The following is a 23689-nucleotide window of genomic DNA, read 5'->3' on the forward strand; positions in this document are numbered from 1 at the left end:
AGAAGTTATCCTGCCAACGTCAGCGTGTCTTTTTTGATCGTTTAGTTTGTATGACAGCTATATACCATAGTGATTCGACAATTTTTCGGAGATTGCATATTTTTCTTAGGCACTACTTCATACATAATTTTATGGAGATATCTCATCAAATGAAAAAAATTTCCATACAACTTTAATCCGATTGTTCAGTTTGAATGGCAGCTATGTACTATAGTGGACTATAGTGGTTCAATATTGGCTGTTTCGACAAATGACCAGCTTTTTGTTGTAAAAGGACGTGTGCAAAATTTCAGAGCGACATCTCAAAACAGACAGACAGACTTCGTTAAATCGGCCAAGCTCGTCACGCTAAACAGATATAATTTATAAGATCTCTAAAGCTTCTTTTTGGGTGTTGCAAACACCGCGACATGATTAATATACCCCGTTCAGGCTATAAAAAATTTAAAAATTAGTGCGACAGGTGGAAATTTTCACCTTTCTGCTTCTTTGTTACTTCCTTTTTTTGGTCAGAACACCTATCCACCATCAAACTATGAAATTTGGTCTACAATTAGGCGACTTTACCAAAACAGTACAAAAGCTGAAATGACATGTCATACATTTCAGAGCCTTTGGCTTTAGCAAGTATTCAGCTGAAGAAAACTATAGCATTTTCAAATTTTACTTGCGCCAGTTATATTTTCTTTGAGTATACATCCAGTGCAAGACCCGTTTTATGAATTTTGACCATTATCTGCTTACACGAAATAAATTTATGAATATTTCAGAGTATTTTTGAAAATGAATTGTTTTCAATGTTGTAGTAATTTTTTTATAATAATTATGTAGTTAATAAGTCAATAAATGAGCTTATGAAACACCTAACAAAACATCTAACTAAAAAGTTCAATAACTTTTTGTTTACTTTATTTGTCAAGTTATCGCGGAAGGCACTAAAATTAAATTTTTCCCAAAATTGTTTCTTTATTTTAGCAAAAAATATCTTTTAAGCAATGAGTATTATATATACTGCCAAAATAAAACAGTTAGGTGCTCTGTCGATAGTGGTGTGATGCATTATAAAGGAGGATGGAGACATGTGTGGAAGTTCACGCAAGTGAAAAATGTTCTCTGAACGCCATTAACTTGGCTCATGGCTCAAGCAATTCACGACTTCCGGTCTTAGACCCAGTATCGTCTGGGTAGCCAAAGAATGTTCGTTTGAAGGCGTGCTAAAGGGATAAGCCGAACCATTCCTCTCCAAGGTTATGCGCTGGGTTTGGGACAAGCCACGTAAAAAACTCTTTAAACGAAACAACAGCCTCGGATGGCTATAATCGCTTAAAGAAAGATGCATTATGAACTCCTTCCGCCCATAGCTCAAAGTTATCTACTGAAACTGCCAGAATTATGGTCGAACAACTCTTAATTCTTTCATCACGATAATGCATCGTGGCGCACTGCATTGTTGCTTCGCTCCTGTTTTGCCAAATACTCGACTTACGTCGTGCCATGGTAACCAAATTTGCCTGCCTTGGCTTCGTGCAACTTCTGTCATTCCAACAAACTCAAAACCCATTTCTGGAAAAATAAAAGCCGAATAAAGTAAGGTCTTGAAGGTTAAACCGGAAAAAGACTATACCAACCGAAAACTAGAAAGAGAGTAGGTAAAAGTGCATCTTATCGGACGGGGACTACTCCGAAGGGGATGAAATTGATTTGGAAGAATTAATATTGAATTTACATTTTGTAAAGCAACTTAGCATACTTTTCGAGTAGTGTATGTGTACCATCGAAGCTAGAACTCTCTGTATTTTACTGAAAACAAAACAATTATGATTAATGCCTAATCGCTAACATAATCGGCGTCTCTCTTAAAAATTTATTTATTGATTTATTGCAAGTGTTAACTTATATAATTAGCAACATTTAATTTATTGGCAACTTATGATAAAAGCAAATAATACAACAAAAATACCAAATATTTTATTCTCAGCTGATTAACGGAAAGTTTGAGAAAGCGGCGTAATCTTAAAAAAACACTTTTTTCATATTAACAAAACTAAGCTACTTCCATAAATTTCCTACAACATAATTATTACAACAAAAACAATAAAGCATATATTTTTTTCCACAACAACAACAAATTTTACTCGCATTTGAAATTTAGCAACTTTTCTGCTTACAATGTTTGTTTATTTGCCTTTGGTTAGCACTCACTTAGGAAAGATTTCTTATAAATGGCGGGTAAAAAAGTGATAATGAAGTAACGAAAGTGAGTCTGATTTCAGTGACTCTTAGTTGGAGAAAAAGTAAATAAACAAACACCTGTTCACAAAACAAGACGTCACTGTCAAGGCAGACACCAAGGGCCCGACATGAGTGCAGCATTTTTTCACTTTTTAATTTAACTCCGATTTGTTTATTTATTTATTAGATTTTTGCAACTCATCGAAATGACGTGTGATATTGACACAGTGAACTGTGTTATCTCTGCAAAATAAATAGCCCGAATAAACCCAAACATTACCAGCAGTTTGCGCACACAGCGAGCGGGCAAATGGTTCAGTCACACACACGGCGTCGGAGGTGTCAATAAACTGGCGTTGCCAAATGCCAAAAATACAATTTGTGCGTTGTGCGAAAATTCAAGACATTGATTACATGTTGGTGGCTGTGAAGTGTAATTGACTTCATACGGTATTTATGGGCAAGTCAAAGACGCACGTTGGCCCAAAGCCCGCGGCGACTTCGTTAACCAAAGACCGCAGAAACAACAAAGCGATGCGAATTGTGCATCTGACTTGGTGTCAAAACTTGATGGAGTGCTTTAATCACGTGGTTCATATCTAATTTATGGATACATTTCATTACTTAAAATATTTTGGTAAATAATTATTTGCCTAATTTCGTTGATTGATTTTGTTGCTGATGTATGCGCTTGTGTTTTGAAATATTTTACACATTTTTGCACAATTCGGAATTAGCACTTAAATTTGTTAATGAAAGAAGAAAAGGAAGAGAAATGGAAAGTAAAGGTTTTTTGTATATAATTTATAACTGTTTCTATTGATAACCAAGGAACGATAATTAAAATTTTCAAAAATCCACTTTAGGGAATGCTCTTGGTAGTGGAAATGCAGTAGATGTAGTCGGCGCCGGAAAGCGGCTGCATATACTGGGTTCCAGGCCACAAAGGAATTCGGAAAAATTGCCATGGGATGCCTTAAGATCAGACAGGATCGCCAAGATCATGTTTTAGAGCCCCGAAGAAAACCACCCATGATTTTTGTTGACACGAACTCAAAAGGAATGCAGGATGGTTACTGACCTAGAGATCAAAATTTACTGGCATCACATGTGTGCCGGATAGGCGCTAGTAACGACAATATATTCAAAAAATATAAGGAAGTAGCCATTAAAAAGACGCTGGAATATCTCACATGTTCCCTTCCAGTTTCATTCACCCTCTTAGATATCTAGGGGCTGCATAGTTCAAGGGAATAGATTAAGTATCAAAGTATATACAAATTCGCTCATAGAGTTTGCAAAAACCGTTCACGGATGACGAATACGTTTTTTTCGTAGTACAGTTAAGCATTTATTTAATTTGTGGAAACAAATAAGCGAGGAGAAATATTAAGTGGTTTTTTGGAGGCTCCACTTTAATCACTTCCTAGTAACCGAATGGATTTTCTGAAGGTGTGAAAATCACATCTATTAAATCTCTACTTTATGTCACGTTGAGGACATTATTTTAGCCAAGTGAAATTTCCTCTTCTCCTATGTGCAGCTGCTCATCACTTCAATTGTTGAATTGGGTTATCGGAAGAACGAACACTTGACCCATCATTAGACTCATTTTGCACTTTGTGCTTTCCATCGAAGCTAATTCAACCTACTTTAATTGAAAAATAATTCTTTTTCACCCTAGCAGTACAATTTTTTGTTGGAATATTAGCCTCTTCAAAAATATAAAGTCTAAACTGGCTTAAGGGGTTACATGGCTTTTCTTGCGTAAAAAATAGCATTTTCTCAACAATTTTTTTCTCATTTAAAAAATTAAATATTTGATTAGAATTTTTTATTGTTATAAACATACACTACTAACAAAGGAATTCTGAAATTTTTGGAAACAAATAGTTTAAGGTCGGCCATTGCGATGCCATTTCCGGTGACCCCTCGGAGGATGACAGGATGACTCCTTACGGGATCATCTAAAGTAAAAAAATACGTATTTTAGTTAACATCTTAACTGAGAACTTGGACAAAGGAAACTGAAAATTGGACTTTTGTAGACATTTTTACAAAAATATTAAAATTTCAGTGAAAATTCCGCGAAATTTTTTTTTTTAAATAGTTGTAACCGAAAAAAGATCTTTCGTCCAAGTCTTTAAGAATTGCATCTTAAAGACCTGTGTAAAATTTCATGAAGAAGAAAGTTCTCGAGAAATCACAGTTTCGAGAAAAACGCGTTTAAAGAGGCGCACTTAGCCTAGCTATCTTCGAGCGCGCAAGTTCTCAAGGCTGTTTCTCAGCAATTGTTACTCAGATCAATTTGAAAATTTTGGACAATATTCTAAAGGTGTTGTAAATTCTTCGAGAATAAGACAATACAATTTTTTGGAAACCCGTAAACCCATGTAACCCCTTAAGTGGGAAGCTTAAAGCGTCCTGAGGCTTAGACCGAAGATATCAGCAATAAAATAGTGAATGTTCGTGGCCATATATTGGTAATATATGTACTAAAATGTGAAATATTGCCTGCAATTATGGGGATTTAGCAATAATAAAAAAATGTAAGCCAGAACTTTACCAGGCTTTCCAAGCCTCTACCTGATAAAAAATTAATTGGGAAGCCGTGAAAGATATCTCGTTTCAATTTTCTGAAGGCTTTATATTATAAACAGTTAAAAGCGTTTACTTCCGTTGTACCCTTCACAATTATAAAATATTTCTGCAGAAACTTGATTTTGAGCGGTCGTTTATATGGCAGCTAAATGCTACAGTGATCGAATCTTAACAATTTCTTCGGAGATTACACCATTGACTTAGGCAATATTCCATATAAAATTCCTTGAAAATACCTCGTCAAATGGAAAGGATTTTCACTCTACAACTTTATTCCGATTATTCAGTTTGTACGGCAGCTATATGCTATAGTGAAATGAACAGATTCTTGGCGAGAAAAAGACAGATGCAAATTTTCAGGTTTACATCTCAAAACTTGAGGGATTAGTTCGCATATATGTATATAGATGGATGCACGGATAGACAGACGAATATGGCTTAATCGGTTTAGCTTGTTACATTGATCGTTCATATATTTATAGGATCTCCAACGTTTCCTTCTGGTTGTTAAAAGCTTCGTAGCAAACTTATTATATACATATATCATTGTATAAAAATGTTTCATCGATAATTAGCATTCGTTATAAGGTGAATTCATAGATAACTTCTTTGTGATCAATTTACATTAATAATTAACACAGACATTTACTTTAATGTCAACTGAACGGAAAACATAAACTATGGAGATATGAAGCGTTGTTATTCATCTTTCTAAGCAAATATCATTCTTCAAGTAAAACACTCTCACTTATCTCACATACTCTTTGATATAGCTTCAATTAAATAAGCCGGCAGATTAGCAATCAACATACTCAAACACATTGTTTGCCTCTAGGAGAGCATGGACATTATTCGTAAGTGACATAACAAACATTATATAATTCTATTTAACCCAACAACAGTATCGCATAATTAATTACTCATCTCTTATTCTCAGTTGTTTTATTTTACTTTGTATGTTTACTGTTTTTTTATTTTGTATACAAAAGTCTTGATATCTGTGTGATTGCGTGGCGGGCGTGACCGTTTGTCACATCTAGATTTTGTAGCATTCAAAGAAAAACATTGAAAGCGAATGCTGAAGTACGCCATTTGACATTGGGCCTACACCTTAGCAGAGCACGCCGCAAAAAAGCACACACACATATAAAAGTATAGAAGTATTTGTGTGTTAGTAAAGGTGTGTTGGGTAACTAGTACCATTTACCTTAAGGCGCATTGCTGCATTCTTGAGCACACTGTCAGTGCCAGGGTTTTTGTGGGTTTTTACTATTCAACAACGAACCAACCAAGAATGCGCGCAATAATCAAATATTTATATTTATAACATTTTTTTTATCTTCGCCATGGTGTGAGGAAGAGCGGAATTTAATAGTAAAGTTTATTTTTATAATTGTTTTATTTATTTATTTGCTAATATCATGCTTGGAAAGCGCATAAAAAGCCAGCGATCAAACCGAGCTTTCGATAACCTCTAAAAAGTAAGGCATAAGCTACTTTCAACCAAACATATATTCTAAATATACATGCAAGTATATTACGGTAATTTATATGTACGTATATACATAAATTTATATAATAAGAAATCGATTAAAATATCGCTATATTACGACAGCTAAAGCTATTTACTATTTGTGGCATATTTTTCTTTTATCGCTGCTTAAGAAACTTTTTCAATTGATTGCCAATCTTTCGATTGCAGCGATTTTTATTTGTTGTACATAGAAACTATGGCGTGGAAAACTTCAGAAAAATAAAACAACAAAAGCAACGAAAACGTATTAAACAAACTTGCCGCTTTACGCATCAGTGCGTCGATGTGACACGCAAACCGCGCGTTAGACGACGCAGAGTTGCCAATTCGCCTCAATTGCTATTAGTTGGAGGTACTTATAGCTTGTATGTGCGTGGATTGTTAGGTATATAAGCATATCGATTTAAGAATGGAAATTAAGTACCTATAAAAGTGTATTGGTATGCGCCTACTGTGTACTTGAAGACTTTTGTAAAAATATCGCTGTCAAAACAAAGGTAAGTACGGTTTTGATTGTTTTTACGCACAGATATAAATGTAGTTATGACAGTTTAGTGTATTAAATGTTTTATTTTTTCTTTTTGCTTATACATATAAAAATTTGCTATTAGAAGTTAGTATAATTTACTTTGCACCAAACAAGTTTGCATATCTCAAGAGTATTAAATTTTCATTGATGTTTCAGCTGGAAATGATCTCTTAGTCATTGCTATATAATTTTTTTTAGGATAACATTTTGCCTAATTTAGCTAATTTAAGTGAACGCAAGTTAAAGACAACAATTTGTTTGAGCCCCTAAAGCCCCACGTGGATCCGCCACTGCAAATAAAAAACTTTTCCATACAATAATTTGATTTCTATCACTCCCTTTGTATGGGGTCTATACACTACAGTGGTCCGATCTCAACAACTTCTTTAGAGACTGTACCTTTTACTCAAACAATAATTTTCACAAAATTGTATGAAGATATCTGACCAAAAAAAAAAAAAAAGATTTCTAAACAAACCCTTGATTACAACCGATTGACGAATATTTAAAAGTCAGAAGAAGCTTCTAAATCAGCCATTGGCCGGCAGTAAAAATAATTGTTTTGAAAAACTCTGTGAGAAAGCAAACTCTGTGGAAAATCCAGCGATTGGTTCTACTTCCTAAACTATAAAAGCCGGATGTTCCGGAGGAACCTTCATCATATCTTTATGATTGCTTGAGACAAATCTCAAAGTGTATGAAAGTTTGGTAAGAAACCGCTTGAATCTAATAATCCAGAAAGCCGGCGGATTATCAGAAAGACAATACGGCTTCTCATTGATACTGCGAAATGCGCAGTAATTGGCAAGAGATGGAAAGTCGGAACAAAAAAATATTGCGCGCTGATTACCCTGAATGTAAAGTATTCCTTCATGTCAGCAAAGTGGGCAAACATAATCAAGGCTCTGTATGATATACCCGCTCCTCAATATCTTATGAAAATTGCTATAAGTTATTTTGAAAACAGGCGACTATTATTCGACACAGATTGGTGTCTTCATCTACTCTATTTCGAGTGGAGCATTGCAAGGGTCTATTCTAGACTCTCTTCCATGGAATCTAAAGTATGATGGGATATGAAGACGACCTTATTTTGTTAGCATTGACCCAGATGACTTCCGGAGCAAATGCAGAGAGCGCATAAACGGTCTGCGCCAATGGTTCTCTTCAATGAGGTTAGAACTGGATGAGCACAATGCAGAAGTTTTGCTCATAAGTACTAGAAAAGTGGAGGAAAGTATACCATAGGGGAGTGAGAGATTCTTTCACAGCCCCAACTAAAGTATCTAGGAGTAATAATGGACTAAATGCACAAGTTTAAGGATCACATAGAATATACTGCAGGTAAAGCGCATAAAATCCTAAATGCCTATCAGGACTGACGGCAAATAAATGCCACGTGCGTACCAGCCGGCGATTTTCACTCGAAAAAGTAAATAGATCGGTTGTACTTGTATTATATGTGGCTCCAATATTGATTCAGGCGCTGAGCATTGAAGCATATGCCAGACATATGTATATGCACAGTGCACAAGCTGTCGGCACTAAGAGTCAGTGCTTTTCGAACAATATCAAGAGACGCTGCTGAAGTAATAGCCAGTATGATACCCATTAACATCTAGAGTGAGGAATACGAGAGGATATACAAGTTATCAGAACCGTCTATAGGATCCAAATAAGAAGATACACTCACAAGCTTAACAATATGGCAGCAGCTGTGGTAAGCCTCACTCAAAGGATGGCGGACCCACAGACTGATGCCGGATACCGGATACCAGACACCGGATACTGAAGCGACAGCCTCATTGTTTCGTATGTTTTCGGATGTAGATTTCTTATTAATATTTTCAATGAGGAGTGAAACAGATTTTATTGAAACCACATAAAATGTTGAGTATGTTAACCCAAAAATAGAGCAGTTTGAATGATAAGTCCGCTTTGAAATAGTATTACTTGCAAAAAATATATTTTCCGCTTTCTATTCTGTTAAAACAAAAATAATAATATCCCCCCATTAAAAAAAGTGCTGCACTCACATTGCGAACTTTTATAAATATAGCTTGATTTGATTTGTTGCCATTTGAGTTAGCTAATATTCATCAAATGTGCTTAAGATTTCGCCTTAGAAAAAAATACAAAGTTCGTTGCTTAAGTCTTTTGTTGCTCATTTGTCTCGGAGGGCTACAATCGATGTATGAGCGCTTAACGCTTTGGTGACACAAAAGATTTTGAAGTTTAATGTTAACTGTGTTTATGCAATTTATTATTTATATGTAATTGCTTACACACATACACATACCCTTACAGTATGGAGCTTATTTAAATGAGGAAAATTTTCTGTTAGAATGATTTGCTGCGCTTGAGAGCACAAATGTATGTGCAAACAGACAGCAAAATGTAATGTGATCGGCATGATATATAGTATAAATTTATAGTATATATAAACATATATATATTTATATTTATGTATACACAAATACTTTCGAATGATGCTGAGTATAAGTATAATAAAACAGAAGGCAATAGCAAAAAGTAGTGAAAAGAAAAGTTGAAATAAAAAATAACAAATAATTTAGTAACAGCAATTAGAGAGTGATGTATAAGTAAGTACTCTTCATATGTATGAGATGCAAATCAGTTAACTACAATAACAACGATTGAAGCATCGAAAATAGACGCCTGTCTGGAAGGCTCATTTGGTAAGTGTATATCCCACTGAGAAGTTTCGAGTATGTTTTTAATATAGTAGTGGAATTTATTTATATATATTTATTTACGTAGAAAACTACATATTTATTTATTTTTTATATATAGATGTGGGTATTTTTACTTCAAAGTTCTGCTCATATTGCTTAGTAAAATTCCTATTTTCCATTGTTTTTATAGTTTGCGCGCAATTTCGGTACAAAAGCACAGAAATAATATATATCTATAAAAACAAGTACATATAGTACATACATAGATGTCTATATAAGGGTGACAGTTTTTCTAGAACCTATGTTTAGAGAAAAAACATTAAAAATTTGCTTTAAGATAATAAAATTTTAATTATTATTATCATTTAAAAAGCTGGATTTACTAAAAAATCGTAAGAGAGTATTCAATTTACTATAAAATCTATGAAACGAGATATTTTTTCAAATTTTTGAAAGCGAGATTTTCTTTTTTGCATTTGAAAATAGGAAAAATATATATAAAATATAATAAAATAATAAATTAAAAGCTCATACTTAGAGTGACTTTAAGGTGGCTAAGAATCGAATTTACCAAGTGAGAATTTTTTTTTTTTACCCACCCTAATGTGTATGCATATTTCACCAGCTATGCTATTGGAGAAGCTTTCTTAAAGCTGTCTAAGAACATATTTTTCAGGCTACCAAATAAAAGTTTTTAACCTACCCTAATGTATATAATATGCCTTTACAATTAAGTTCTCATACTTGGAGAGGATTTTTTAAAGCTGTCTAAGAACCTATTTTTCAAAGTGCCAAGCAAGAAAAAGAAAAACGTGTTTTGACCCACCTTAATGTGCATACATATTTCACCAGCTATGCAAAGTTCAAATTTTTTTTGCGCTTCCGCTTGACTCCAACTTCTCAAAAAGTTTCATCCCAATAAGCGCATATATATATACATATGTATATATATGCATGTGTGTGTATGTAAGGGGTTATACATAGATACATAGTAGTATATACATAAACAAAAGACCAAAAACTAGGAAACGTGCTTGACCTACACACTTAAGCGGCTGTTGCCTTGCCGTTGGGCATAGTTTTTATTACAAGCCATTACAGAGTTGTTAGCTGTACACACGCACAAACACAAAAGCTCATTTGATAGTATGTATGTATGTGTCTGTCAACTGAGCAATTTTTTGCATTTTCCCCTTATTACTAGTATTGCCATATTTCGTTAGTTTGTTAAGCGATTGACAGTTGTGTTGTTGTCGCACTGAAGTTCATGCATGAATTATAGTAATTTTGTTTTTTTTTCTTCTTCATCGCCACATTTATTTTTATCGCTATATTTAACTCGTATCTTGTAACTTTTTTCCTTGTTTTTTATTTTGGCAAGAAATTTTGCATTTCTTAGCTTTGACATTGACTTACATTCGGCTAATTTGCATTACCTGATGCCAGACATATTTTTGGTCATTCGCTGCTTTCTACGCTGCAAACACAAACACACACTCACACACAAATATATGTGTCGGTGGCTTGCACATTATCCGCCAATAATTTAATTTATGCAGAAATTCGCTATATTGCCTTTGTTATTGTTGCTGTGTGGAGATTTTTTACCTTTGCCATTTCGCATTTGTGTTTTTGCCTTTCTTGTATTTTGTTTTTACCCGCTTTCGAAGGCAGGCATCTTGCCGAAATCAGCTGTTGGGCAACAGAAGAGCAACAAGATAAATAAAAATCGAAAATTGATTGTTTTGTGAGGGAAGAAAAATACAATTTATAATCAACTTCTGTGTATGTGTGTTGCCTATTATGTTGTATGCTAAGAGTTTGGTTTATTCCAAGAGGTAAGTGATACAAGAAAAAAAAATTAAGGTTGATAGGAAAATACTTAAAATCGAAGCTAATTTTCGAAATTGTTTTGCATAAAAGAGATATATTTTACTCGTAATGATCTATGATGCTCGGAAAAAAAATTTAATAATTTTATCGATGACGTTTGATAATAGGAGATATTTCGTCTTCGTCGCTAGACCCATTTGCTTCGTTTCTTTGTCCAACTTGGAATTGGCTTCTCTAGGTTGGACAGAAGGGAGTCTACAATGACTTATTGTCAATGGTCATAATTCCAATATTAACCAATCATTATAAGCATCTTGTATAAGTCAAAGTAGAGAGTGAAATTGTTCTCAAATGTAAACAATTGTAATAGCAACTTGGAAGATCTGGAAATCACCTTTGATGAATTATTGAAAAGGATGTTAGCTCTTGATCCTAGGAAAGGCCCAGGCCCAGATGGTGTTTCGAACCTCTTTCTAAGAGAATGTGCTGTGGGTTTGTGTGAACCACTGAGCTTTCTGTTAGACAAATCATTAAAATTGGGAATTTTCCCCAATTGCTGGAAAGATGCATACGTAGTACTTATATTTAAAGCTGGAAGAAATATCCACCTGAGTAACTATATACAAGTCTGCATTCAATCCGCATTACCTAAGCTGTTTGAAAAGTTGATATATGGTCAGATTGAAACATGGTTTAAGGATTCTCTGATCAGACAGCAGCATGGATTCGTCAAGGGAAGATCAACCACCTCGAATCTCATGATGTACGTAGAATATATCTTACAGCATTGGTTTAAAAAACTTGAGGTCCATGCACTACTATATACGGACTTTAGTAAAGCGTTTGATATGGTGAATCATGAAGTCCTGTTGCTAAAACTGAAGAAATATGGTATCACGGGTTGTATATATGAATGGTTTAAATCGTACTTGAGTGGAATAAGACTCCGTGTAAAGATCAGTGACTCCATCTCTAGAGAGTTCAAGGTGACATCGGGTGTACCACAAGGGTCACACTTAGGGCCTCTACTGTTCTGTATCTTTGTTAATGATATTGGAGCGGAATTTACATCTCGGTACTCACTCTTCGCTGATGATTCGAAAATCTATAAAAGCATTGAGAACATCGGTGACACGTATGCACTTCAAGAGGATATAAACAAGCTGGTGAGATGGTTTGAGTTTAATAAATTCAAGCTTAACGTGGGAAAATGTGCAATCATTAAATATAGTCGTAAATCTGAAGTTAATCAACACCTTTATTATATGGGTAAGGATATAGTTAAACAAGTAGGGTCAATAAAAGATCCTGGAATACATATGAACAGTAAACTCACATTTGTTGGTCACATAAGTGATATTGTAGCCAAAGCCAATAAGATCCCAGGTAGCCTGTTGAGAACAAGTAAAGATTTTGAGAATGGTAGTACGCTGATTGGTCTGTTCAATGCACTAGTGAGGCCAGTGCTGGAGTATGGATGTGTAGTCTGGGATCCAGTCTATAGTTATCAAATTGATAAATTGGAGTCAGTACAAAAAAAGTTTAACAGACACTTAAAATATCGTCACAATATTAGTAAAGACTCAAGATGTGCATTTGATGCACTAGAATCTAGTAATCCCACACTGGCCAATAGAAGAAAATATCTAACTTTCTGCACCGGAGCTAATATCATTAATGGACAATGGGATGTTTCAGAGTTGGTGGAAATATTTGAGTTCGTTGAGTACAAAGTAAACTTGCGAAAGTCAAGAGTTATTGAAGTACCAATAGTTAGATCGAAATACAAAACTCCCGCACCGACCTATAGGATCGCGAATGTAATTAATGAGTATGCTGACCGTACGAATGTTTTCGACATGTCTGCGGAAAAAATTAAAAGTGAAGCTAAACGTTTAATTCTTACCTGATATTCTGATAAATAAATAAAGAAGTGATATTGCTTAAAGTTTTCTGATTCTGATCTTAACTAATTCTAACATTTGCTATTATTTTCTTTTCTTCAAAGTATTGTTATTCTTCGAAAATTTCTCTCTTAACACTCAACACGTAAAAGAAAAAAAATCTATGTATAATTAACTGAGTGCGTTAATAAATAAAAAAATAAATAAATAATAATAATAACGTGGCACCTTCTGCTTACCTTACACGAGGTTTGTTCAGAAAATAAAGCAAATTTAAAATATTAAAATTTCGCGGGTTTGGAGAGTCCAAATGTCAATTTTTTTTATTTTGTTAATATTTATCTTGAACGGAATTTAATTAAGATGTCCCGTAGTTATCAAAGCTTTCCATCGAAAGACTTGACTGCAATCATTCAGTTTGTATGAAAACTATATGCTGCAGTGGTCCAATATCGACAATATCGACAAATAAGCAGCTTCTTGGGTAGAAAAGGACGTGTGCAAAATTTCAGAGCGTTAACTCAAAAGCTGAGGGACTAATACTAATACTTAATATACTTTTTCCAGAGCATGAATATAAATATGTGTCAGTTTTGAGCTTTTATACTAATAAGTTAATACTTTAAGTCACCACCTTAATGCACTCTAAATTGCATAATTGCTGACATGTTTCACCGCTCAAATGAATATAATAAAAATTTGGCTGTAAAATTTTGGTTTGACAAGCATTACATACATACTTACACGCACACATATACTATAAGCACATCACTTTTGCGCTATATTTTATTGTGATATTTGCTTTGTGTCTTTCAATTAGCCGTGACACTTCTCAAAAGCCCTCAAAAGAAGCAAAAATTTGAGCTTAAACACATGTTATTTTGTAAGTTATTAAAACTCCAACGAAACTCGGCTTTTGACAAGCGAAAAACGCTGAAACTCTGTGACACAGCCTCCAAGCAGTCAAAAGCAGCGCGAGCTTAAAGTAAAAGGGAGCAAACAATTTGCCAAAATTCAGTTAAAACACTTCATAAATACACACAAACACACGTTAACTTAAAGGTGTGTGTGTGTGTGTGCGTGTGTGTCAAGTCAAATGTCAAAATTGAAAGCAGTGTAAACAACGCCGATATTGTTATGTGAGCTAGAGACATGTGCTTATGAGTATGCCTGCAACAACAACCACATTGCCATCACTCGGCAACTGTTGCTAATCGCGTAAGCCACCAACAACAGCAAAGGCAGGCTATGTTTGTACATATGTGTATTTGCAAATCGATTTAATTATGTAAATGCGAAGCAGCGCTAAGCGCAGCAACAACAAATGATTAAATGACAGCGGGCGGCAGCGGTTCAACAACAACACTAACACTAGCCAATAACTGCCAAAAATGTACATTATTTGTGTAAATGAGTGTGTGTATGAAAATGCGTGACAGGTGAATAATGCAAAGTGAGTGTATAGAAAATAAAAATGTGAAACACCTTTTAAATGGAAAATTAATAAAAAGGAGTAAAAAATGACAAAAGGTGATTATATTGACGGACCCCATAAAAATGTTGAAAAATATTTATATATAAAGCAACGTACACTGTGGAACATTTTTGGGATTATTGTCTGGGGGGTGAGAAATTCCAAGTCAGGGTGATGGTACTAGGTCAGTATAGTAAAACCCTTAAAGGGTTTGGCGTTCGTATGTGTCAGTTTTTTTTTTTATGACCTAAAGGTCTAAATAATCGAGTTAAAACTTCAGTTAATTTGAAAAAATTTAGTTTTGAGAAAAAACACATTTACAGCGGGCGATGATTGAGATGACCGGATTTATCTTTGAAAGTTGTAACGCAAATTTATTTATTCATTTTATATATTAATTAAATTTGAGGTTGTTATTTTTAAATCTATAGGTGGACTAAAAAAAAATATACAAAATCTCTTTAATCTTTTAAAATCTTATTTAAATATTAACTGATATTTTATAATTAAAAAAAGTTGTTTTCAACTCAAAAGCTACAGTTGTATTTGGCAGATCTATTAAAGATGAATATTATTATTGAAAACAAAATAATAATTTTTTTCTTATTTTTACCCATAGTTAAAAAATTAAAAATATTGATATACGAATCACTCAAAAAAAATTAAAATACTAATGTTTAAAAATGTATTTATTTTACTGAATATTTGTTTAGTTTAGGCATCTGTCAAAAAAAAAAAAATTCATTATTACATTACGTAAATCAGAAAACATGAAACAAAATAACGTATACATTTATAACAGAAATTTTTTTTATGAAAAATAAGGATTCGTCGAAGTAAAAGAGAGTCAAATGTCGATAACATATGTTAAAATATATCTGAATTAAACGCCTTTTCCAGTTGATAATCTATTTTTAAGGACTAGCACTACTATGCCACAATGGCACGATCCCATCAACTTTGATACCTTTCTTCCATCACTTTTATATAAAATTAATAATTTCCTAAAATATGCGAAAATTTTGCCAGAAGATTGCAGATATAGTGTAACTTCAAACTCATATTTGCTCTTAGAATCCTAAAGCTTACCAGCATATTTTTCTCTATCTCTTCATAATTTGGTGTTTTATGGTTATTTAAGAAGATTTCGACTTCAAGCTTTAATTTCCGGAATAGTCATAAACTCATTGATTTGAAACAGTCATTGATAAAATCTGTATCTTTCATGAATCACCATATTTGATTACCAAATATTGCAGTTTCAACTTTTCCATGCCAAGCTTCGGACATTTTTTCAAAATCTTATAAAAATATTATCTTTCCGCGTCCAATGCTTCGAGAAATTTCTTTATCATTCCTAACTTGATCTCGTATTAAATCTCTGAGTTCATTTTGAGAAAATAAGTTTGATGTGGATGTTTTACCCTTTCATTCATATTCATTGATAGATTGTACCGATGTCTGGGAATTAGCGAAATCAATGTTTCTGAGTGCATGCAAATTATTTTTGAAACGTAAAGAGATATTTTCATTGAGTATACCTTGAACATTTAGGTTTAGATATGTTTAATGTTTATTAACCCTTCAAACCTTCCGGATGATATTTTTATGTGCGAAAAAGGGGGCGCAGAACCCTTACCATGACTGGAAATACAAATATTGATACTAATAAGTCGGTGATTGATCAAAAGATAAGAAAGACAAAAATCATGAAAACATGACGTTCATATATTATTAAATAATTTCATAATCTAGACACTTGAAACCCTCAAAATTCGATAAAATATCCAAGGCAACAAAAAAATATTTTATTTGAAGAGCTGTGTTCTTTAGATGTTGAGAAATTATTGCTAAATATTTTCTACATTTTTTAACAGTGATGCCACCTGCCAACAAGAAAAAAAAACTAAGCAAAACTATTTAAAATGTATATGCAAGTTAACAGTTAAAAAATTCACATAAGAACCTAATCTTATTAACACCAATGGCTTTCAAATTTTACTACGAATGAAGAATATCAGAAATACTTCAACTTATTTATAGGGGAAGCCATTAATAATCAGACTTGACAACCACTGCTATGTTTTTATTCTTCATTTAAAATTTTTTTTTACAAAAAACCTTTGTAAGCTCTCTTAAAACCAATTGCTTACCATATTTTTTATAAAAATCAAAAAAAATGCAAAAAACCACCTTTACAGACATTTGGTTCCAAATAATAAAAACTTTCCCCTTTAAAATAAATTAGGATCATAAAGAAAGTTAAAGTAATTCTAATTTTTCAAAATTCACATGAAAATCATAATTAGTATTCTTCACTTTTACTATTTCTTCGCTTTTCTTAAACTTAAAGTTTTTCATTCCTTCAAAAAAATCAATTAGCAGTCATCACTTAATCTGTAGCAGTTGAAATAAATAACAACAAAAAGTTGTAAAGTAGCAAAAAACGTTGGATCGCAAAAACGCCAATTGAAGATGACGATGACGAGCAGCAGAAGAGTAGCTGGCAGCTTAACGCAATTTTGCCAATTCGATGCAGGCAATGCGGCCAAATCAGCGTAGCTGCTCGCGCTTACCCATTACAAGCCAAAACACAGACGCCGACGTCGACGCAGACTGAGCATGGTCATTTGTTAATTTTGCTACTGTTTTTGTTATTGTGGCCGGCAATGCGATTTGGAGAGTGTCTGCAAAGTAAGTAAAGAGTGTACCACAGATGCAGCCGGCCACTCGGCTCTACAGTAATGAGACGCTGCAGCGGCTGCAGGGCAGAGCCAATACCTACGTTCAAGTATATACGAAATGAACGCAGACGACGGCGATTAGCCGATTGACGATTAGCTCGTTGTGCTGGACGTCGAATGTGTCGCGGCATTTGCCAAACGGCTAATATTTGTTGTTGTCTGTATTTACCCCACTTGTTGTTATTGTTGATGCTGCGGCCAACTATTGTGCGCTGTCGATTGTTTGGTTTCTTTGGCGTTTGTTTCTTTTTTTCTTGCTGTTTTTTGCTTGTTATTACAAAATTTGCGAAATACGCCTAATTTATGGTGATACTCGGCGGCGCTCGGCGGCCACCGTCAATCACACTCGCGGGCTGATCAATTAATTGCTGGCTAGTTTGTGATTGTTCATGTGTGTGTGTGCTTGTGTTTGGTGTTTTCAGTGTAAACTTTGTGGTTTGAATTGTTTTTCTCGGCTTTTGGCTGCTGCGCTTATCATTTGAAGTTTATTATTGTTGTTTCAGCGGAGGTATTTAGTGCAAATTTTTCAATTTAACATTTGGAATGCTAAGTGGAATTGTTTTTGGGCTATCTTCGAGTTTGTTCTAAGTGATGCAAATCAATTTTCATTTCAAATATTTATTTTAAAAATTGATTTAATCAGTTTAATATAATATGCAATTTTATAATGCTTTTCCGGTATTTTTGAATTCTGAATCTACTACTACTATCGTCTAATAGCTGCATACATAATTTTTTAGGTTATTTGGAATTTATGATCACTAAATTTCGGTCGAAGTTGGGTTAAGATGAGAAGAACCGTTACTAATGCATATACATATCTCTTCAATAAATTTGTTGAAAATATCTATGCAATATTGTTTTTCTATTTGCATTTTATTGTACCATAGTTATAAATTAAATTAATAATTATATATTGTTTTTGATAGTGTTGTTATTTTATATAGGAAATGAAAGAATTGCACATTAAAATTTATAAGAAATAGAATCCGACCCAAATAAAATATATGATATATAAATTAGGCGGAAAACTACAAAGGTTATTTTTTAATTTTTAATAAATTCTTTTTTTAAACTAAACCTTAAAAACAAAACAAATTTTCGAAAATGCAAAATTTTTGTATCTATTTTATTTATTTTTTTAAGTTTCTTAATATGTTTTTTTTAACTAGTTTGTTTTAAATTTTTTAATAATTATTGAACTAAATTTTGAATTTTTATATTATTGTTTGAAATTGAAAATTTTTTTGTATTTATTTTTTATAATAATTATAATTAAATTGTTGTATTTATTTAATTTTTTTTGTTAATTTTTAATAAATTTATTTTCAACTAATTTTTTTCAACTAAATTTAAAGTTTTTGAAATTTTTATAAACGATTTTTTTTATTTAAATTTTTTCTTCTTATGAGATTGAAAAATGGCTCTATAGAAGTAATGTGAAAATAAAATCAGAGAATAAAACTTAAGACAACACAGCAAGATTCCTTCTGTTTTTTTAACTTAATTTTTAATTTTCGAAACTTTTAGTTGCCAAAATTTTGAAACAATAAAATTTTAATTCGGAAATTAAAAAATTTTTTTAACAAATCCAGTATATGTAAAAAATGTATTACAAATAAATTGATTAACAAATTAAATGTAATAAAAAATTAATACTTTTTTTATGAAATCGAAAATTTCTTAAATTATTTTTATAAAAAAATTATATAATTAAAAAAATGCATAACAAATAAATAAAAATAAGTTTAGTTTCATTATAACCTTTTAACTATTATATTTTTTTAAAATAAAAATTATTTGGATTTGTAAGCTCCAATAATTTAATTTCCATTTGTATTTTAAAAATTACCTGTTGAAGGCTTTTATAAAAAAAATCATTGAAATTTAAAAATTTTTTGAACTTTCTTGTATTAAAAAAAAAACAATAAATGTAGAAAAATATAAAAACTATCAAAATAAAAAAAAATAATTTTAAAATTTTTATATGAAAATAAATGAAAATTTACATTGCCCAAGTGTCCCCGAAAATAATTTTTTTTATCAGCAAAAATATTTTCTAATTTCTTAAAATCAATTTTAGTGTTCTTATGCTTTATATTTGTGTTTTTTTTAAGGAAAATTTGTGTTTCGTTTGAAATTTTTGTTTCAATTGAATAAAACTAAATAACTATTTTAAAACTTTGTTTTTTTTTATTCAAATTGGAATGCGATTTACAGTTAATTTACGGTATATTGTTTTGATATTTTAAAATTTCCAAAAAACATATTATTATACGAAGTTTTTTGCAAATTTTTTGCTATATATTCTAAATGGAAAAACACTGCGCTAATAAATATTTAAAAAACATCACACTTATAAATTTTTAACCGTTTTCGTAATTTTGTTTATATTTTTTATGAACGCATTTATGCAAAGAACTACATTTTTTGTTTTTTTAGAAATAATGAGAAATAAATAAAAAAAAATGAAATATAAAAACTAAATAATAAATTTTATTTTCAGTAGTTCTGTAGAATTATTCAAATTTCGAATTCAGAAAACACGCTTCGAAAATTTTTTTTTTTAATAATTTTCAAAAATCAACTAAAATTAAAAAAAAAAGATTAGAAAACTATTTTATCACAAATTTTTCGACGGCAATTTCTAAGTTTAAGTAAAAATTTAAAACAAACATAAAATCAATAAAAATAGTTTAGCTTACTTGTAAGTTTCAATGAAAGAATCAGCAGCTCAGCTCAATACACTTTCCGCACGACCGCGCCCAATCGCCAAGCGTTCTACTTTGAAAGGTTTTCTGTTTTATAAAGCTTATATTACAAACACACTGAACTCATAGCAAACACTTTTTCGAAAAAAAAAAAATAATACAAATTTTCAAGCGCGTAGAGAATTTGTAGACCGAAATATAATATATGTACTTGAAATTTTCCCAAACAAAAAATCACACAAATTTCGGCCACAAAAATTGCACAAAAACTTTTAAATACACACAAATTAAACTATGAACAAACCGTTATTAAAAATATCCTTCAAAAGCGCAACTGACAGCAGAACGTTATTCTGAAGTTTCATAAATTTATTTGCTATTTTTTTCAAAGTTCGGCCAACACATACGACTATGACGCGTGCGCGTATCCTTTGTACTATTCGGTCGTTGCTTAGACTTAAACACTAAATTTCTTGTAATAAAACACTATTTTATATTATTTCTCATGTTTTAGTTATAACACTTTAATATTATCAATATTTTTGAAATTTTTTAACGCATAATTCAAATGCTTCTATTTATTTTCACTTGTTTTTTGCTTAAATTTATTTTTAAAAATTTTTATATTTTTTCTGGTAAAATTGCATTCCCGTTAATGTCATATTTATCCGTAGTAAACGCAGTGATCTCTTAGCCAACCAACCGATCTCTGCGACTGTGCGTGCTCATCAAGCTGGACGCGCGCGCGAGCGTGTCTCGTTTTGAAGTTATCACGACGAAATGAAAAGCTCGCTTGAATGGACCGCGCCAGTTGTCAGTTGGTTTTGTTGAAGTTTTCGAAATCCCAACTACGGCAACAGCAGCGCTGCCCGACGCAACGCTTACTACTCCGTATGCATGAGTTTGTCTTGCTGCTTCGTAGCGCTACAGCGGCAGCGTAGCACAAAGCTTTGACATCACAGCGCGCCGACTAAGTAAGTTGCGCAGCGGCGGAGGCGCAGCATTTAGCCTAGTCGGGCTCCCAAGTGACTTGTGTCGTTGCATTTTCACCACGAACTTACAGTTAGTTAGCCAAGTTAAAGACGAAGTGGTGAGCATACGGCATCGGCACGTGCGATCGTTTGCAAGCGAGTTGTTTGATAGCGATCGGTGATTGTGATCGCGAGCGCCTGGTAGACCATGGTGTTGTTTGCTGCGCTGCAGCTTGAGCTTGTTCGTGTACAACTCCGTAAGCCGGGCTCAAAGTGCACAACAGTGTATATGAAATAGCAAAAGGCATAGAATACCGTTATTGTGATCATATACGAAAAGTGACACCATCCTCGCTGAGGGAGGTGTGAAGGCATGTATGCTTGTGTCTCTTCATATTTCTTATCGGCGCTTATCTCCGAGAGTTATTTTTAAACAGCGCTTTGTGGGTCCAGTGAATCTCTCGGTTTTTTTTTATCGAATTTTATATTATTTTTAGTTGCGTTTAACGCGACTAACTCATTTCATATTTTCAGCTGTTTAATACTTAATTTACTCAGAGCTTAAATTTAAGAAACTCACTGTGAGCTGATCTGAAATTCAAGTTAGAGCTCAATTGTCATGACTTTCAAGTACTCTTAGCAGGTGTGGTGAGTTCTCCTTTTTATTGAGCGAAGAGCGCATAATTTACCGCAATATTTGGCATATGTCATTTGCAAGGCTTTCATGAAACCTATTTGTTGTTGCTGCTGCAAGGGGATTTCCGCTTGACTCTGAATCATTCTACTATATGTTTATTTATCTTTTGAGTTTACTGAGAGCTAAGATTTGTTTTTGCTCAATTGTTGTTTGTGTCAAATAAATATACATAAGGCTGTATATAGGCATATATACATATATTCACTACGAATTCTTTCATTTGCTCACGTCGTCATGGAGCTGTGCTCGGTTGTATGGCTTTGCACATAGAAGTAGTTGTCTAAATGACGTGCTTGTTATGGAAATATTTCTCAAAAGCGTACTCACACCCCTTGTTGACAGCAACGTTTAAACGCAATTTGTGCGAAATTCTTGGAAATGTTAAGGACACATGTGAAATGCTCGCAATACTTGCGAATTTCACGTAATTCAAATCAAACATTAAAATCTATGGAGCGCGCAAAGCTTTGATGAAACTGTGATCTGTTTTTCCCCTGAAGCTGATAACAATCAAAAGTATGGGCTTGACAAAAATGTGCAATTTTGATGTAATAACTTAAAAGTACCCCAAAACGCATGGCTGTTAGAACTTATTTCAGTTGAGGCAGAATTCTTCATGGCGAAAGTACGAGGATGCTTAATGAAGTAAGTGACTTTCAGTACAAAACTGTATATTTGAGAACCTATCTTTTATATTCTTACTAATTTTTGAACTTATCCATCTTTACTTAAACATTCTTTGTATCGTCAACGACAGCGCACCAAATGTTTTGAGAGTCATCGGCATTTTTTGCTTTTAAGACCTGTTTGAAGCTCATTGATTTTTTTTTGTGTGATATGTAAAGTTTTCTCTTTGCGTACTGCATTCTTCTGACTTTTTGATAACATATCCATAGTGTTAGGGGTCCACGCCCCCAATTGGCGATTGTTTGCATCTTGACCTCCTCATTTGAATGAAAATTTTTTCCAGTGAGCTACTTTTTGAGTTTCGATATGAGAATATAGTCACTGAGACGGGAGACTACTTCATAATTCAGTCAATATACGGGCGAATTATTCAGAAGTTTTCTGAGCCGATATATTGCATTGGAAAATTGACTGTATTTAGGTTAAGATTAGATTAATATTGATTAACGTATCAAAAATTATCTGAAAAATTTTCCATTTCGATCAGAAGGACGAGAAAGATCTTTGAAAACTTCAAGAAAAGAAATACACGCACGACTCAATACTGTTGAAGTCTGAAACCCAAAATTTCTGCACACGGTGTGCGACTTGTACGAAGAAAAGTTGTTGACAACCCTGAAATTTGATCGAGGTAGTTGATTGAAAGTTATGGTTTGGATGTAAAGGAAACTATAAACATTTGGTTTGAAACACTATGTCACAAAAATGGCCTATGAACTTGGAGTCATTTATCTTCCAATAACATAACGACCCCAAACACACATCTCGCCTGGCTTCTCGCTTTTTTGAAGAAAAATAATCGAAAAACTGAACTGGCCGGCTAAATCACAGGATTTAAATCCAATTGAGCAACTGTGTGCAATTTTTGATTCCAAAATACTAAACAGCAGTCCTACAAACTTGTAATATTTTTTTTTAAAGATGAAGCGTCGAGATATGACAAAACGACTTCATGCAATAATTCAGAGTAAAGTTGGAAATACTAAATATTAAATTTAAACCAAACGTTTTGTATTTTTTTTAAGTTTACGCTTTCATGTCACCACTTTTGTTTAAGTACCCCTATTTGAAGGTGA

At 33.0% G+C, this 23689-nt stretch overlaps 1 protein-coding gene across 1 annotated transcript in view; it reads right to left on the reverse strand.

The window, feature by feature from the left end:
* Positions 1-20821, reverse strand: part of LOC120777090 — a 40946-nt gene extending 20125 nt beyond the window's left edge. Inside the window, exon 1 of the mRNA XM_040108224.1 lies at positions 20253-20821. The gene's annotated coding sequence lies outside the window, so the exon portion shown is untranslated. The remainder of the gene's footprint in view (positions 1-20252) is intronic.
* Positions 20822-23689: the final 2868 nt, after the last annotated feature.

This window comes from Bactrocera tryoni, chromosome 5 (genome assembly GCF_016617805.1).
Source record: "Bactrocera tryoni isolate S06 chromosome 5, CSIRO_BtryS06_freeze2, whole genome shotgun sequence".
Taxonomy (NCBI): domain Eukaryota; kingdom Metazoa; phylum Arthropoda; class Insecta; order Diptera; family Tephritidae; genus Bactrocera; species Bactrocera tryoni.